The 2,889-nt window shown below is 38.9% G+C and overlaps 1 pseudogene; it reads left to right on the top strand.

Moving 5' to 3' along the window:
- Positions 1 to 1,469: 1,469 nt before the first annotated feature.
- Positions 1,470 to 2,380, top strand: LOC101712470 (alpha-N-acetylgalactosaminide alpha-2,6-sialyltransferase 3 pseudogene; annotated as a pseudogene).
- The last annotated feature ends 509 nt before the right edge of the window (positions 2,381 to 2,889 follow it).

Below are 2,889 nucleotides of genomic sequence, written 5' to 3'. Positions count from 1 at the left end.
TATTTGACTAAGATATATTGATAGTTGTGTCTTTTATCAAGATTTTATGACAAAATATTCAAGTGTAGTGAAAATTCAAGCTGGTCAGTGCATTTGCTATGAGGAAAATTCTAAAATGCCTTCAGAAATATTCTGGAATGATCCCTTTAATCTTTCCTGGCACAAGGCAGATTGTGGCACTTATATGTACACATACACACACACACACACCATACACAACATCACACACACACAAATGATCATTGCTTCAAGTAAATGTCATTGGCATAGAAAGAGAATAAAAATGGAATACATAATTTGTACTTCTGATAGACTTCTTAGCCAGCCAGGAGCAGCCCACATTGAAAACAACTGGAACATTCAGGGTGAACTATATATCAAGCACGGTGCTAAAGAAAATCATATGAACCAAATGTCTGAGAAGTGATTGTTTGCACATAATGCAGATATCATGGGCTGTAATTACAGAAGCTTCCTGGAGTTTGGATGTGAACAAGGAAGTATTCAAGTTTCCACAATTAAGTATTAATGTTCTTTTCACCTAGAACAAATAATTAAAATACTTTTTTTTCTATTCTGTGAAGAACTATAGAGACCAAAGTCTATAATCCAACACCTGCAGAGTCATCTGGGTTTAATTTAGTACAGATGAAGCTGGTATTTCTTTGAGTAAAAAAGCACTTGTTTATTATATTTAGGTCTTGATAAATCAGGCAATGGTGTGCTTCTTAAAATTATGGGTCCTTTTACTATGCGTTGTTAACTGGCCTATAACTCAGTAATTATTGCAGATTTTCTTTTTCTATTTAATTAGGTGATTTGATTTATATTTTATATAATTACAATATTTGTCTCCTCCTTTGTTCAAGACAAAATTATAATCATTAGTTCTGCTACCTGAGGCTGCTAAATGAATATTTACTAAAAATAAAAAAGTAAACCACTGAAAAAGGTGGAATTGTGTCTGAACCAGAAAATTTCCATTTTATATCCATCATCTTAATTTCATTGTGATTGCTGAACTCAAAATGAAAAGGTGTAAGAGCCCCAGAGAAAGGCAGAACAGTAATATCATTAAATCTTTATTGAAAATAGTTTCTAAGAACTCAATGCAAACAGCATACACCTCCTTCCATACAGTCTTCTCCTCTAACCTTGGTCACCTTTAAGATCAGTGAGTAGAGGACAGTGACAGAGAAATCAACAATCAAAGATGGTAAGATGAGATCCCAGTTGTTGATTCTTTGTAATATTTCTCTTACAATTGGGGTTTTGTTCATAAAGTCTTTGCCTACACCTATATCTTCAAGAGTTCCACCTATTTTCTCTTCCAGTAGGTGTAGTATTTCTGTTCTAATATTTAGATCTTTTGCCCTGCGGGAATGTGGGCTGGTGAGGTCCAGCTGTGGCGCTGCTCTCCCGCCGGCTGCCTGGCAGCTGTTGGGCCACAGGAGGGCGGGCAGGGCGCCATGGCCTGCATCCGGAAGAGAAAATCTGTGATTGCGGTGAGCTTCACAGCAGCGTTCCTTTTCCTGCTGGTTGTGCGCCTTATAAACTAAGTGAATTTCCCATTGCTACTAAACTGCTTCGGACAACCTGGAACAAAGTGGATACCATTCTCCTATACATACAGGCAACCCCTTCGAACTCACTATGGATATATCAATGTGAGGACACAAGAGCCATTACAACTAGACTGTGACCTGTGTGCTATAGTATCAAACTCAGGCCAGATGGTTGTACAGAAGGTAGGGAATGAAATAGACAGATCTTCCTGCATCTAGAGAATGAACAATGCCCCCACCAAGGGTTATGAAGATGTTGGCCGCATGACGATGATTCGAGTTGTCTCCCACACCAGTGTTCCACTCTTGCTAAAAAAACCCTGATTAATTTTTCAAGGAAGCAAACACTACTATTTGTTATTTGGGGTCCTTTCCGAAATATGAGGAAGGATGGCAACGGAATCGTTTACAACATGCTGAAAAAGACAGTTGATATCTATCCAAATCCCCAAATTTATGTGACTACAGAGAAGCGCATGAGTTACTGTGATGGCATTTTTAAGGAAACTGGGAAAGACAGAGTCCAGTCTGGCTCTTATCTCAGTACGGGACGGTTTACCTTCATACTGGCCACGGATGCCTGTTATGGCATCCGCATCTACGGGATGATAAGTGACACCTACTGCAAGACAGAACGGTACAGAAAAGTCCCCTATCATTACTATGAACAAGGAAGAGATGAATGTAATGAATATTTTCTTCATGAACATGCCCCATACGGGAGACACAGGTTTATCACTGAAAAGAAACTGTTTGCCAAATGGGCCAAGAAACACAGAATAACATTTATGCACCCAAACTGGACAGTGTCTTGATGTTGGTTTTCCAACCTTGCCACACCCAATCAGGGTACTGTGAGTGTGATGTTGTTGATGCCAGTGATGATGACAGTGTCTATGAGGACAACAATGGTGATGACTAAATTCCTCTACATCCTCCAATATGGGTGGTGACTTTGGGAGTAATCTGAACTAGGGATTCCATGAGGGTGGTTGTATTTATTTAGTTCTTTCTGAAGGTTCAATACTACATAGCGCAGTTTATAATTTAACTGGAATTGTTACGAAGGCCAGTGACATAACAACTGTGATTTAAAAAATGGGAAGATTCTCCAAGATAATTAGCTGCCCAGAACTTCAAAAAGCTATGGGATCTGGCCTCATTACACAGGTTAGGGTACCCTAACCCTAACCCTAACCCTCTGAAACTCTGCTTCCTTCTGTGCCAAAGGCAGATAGATAGATACCTTTAATTCAGAAGCCTACCAGGATTTAATTAGATTGCTTATCTTTTGTTGCTGTTACCTTGTATGAATTCATTATAT

Source organism: Heterocephalus glaber, unplaced genomic scaffold (genome assembly GCF_053883595.1).
Source record: "Heterocephalus glaber isolate CG9 unplaced genomic scaffold, H.glaber_assembly_v1.0 deba00000470, whole genome shotgun sequence".
NCBI classification, from domain to species: Eukaryota; Metazoa; Chordata; class Mammalia; order Rodentia; family Bathyergidae; genus Heterocephalus; species Heterocephalus glaber.
This window is presented reverse-complemented; position numbering and strand designations above follow the sequence as displayed.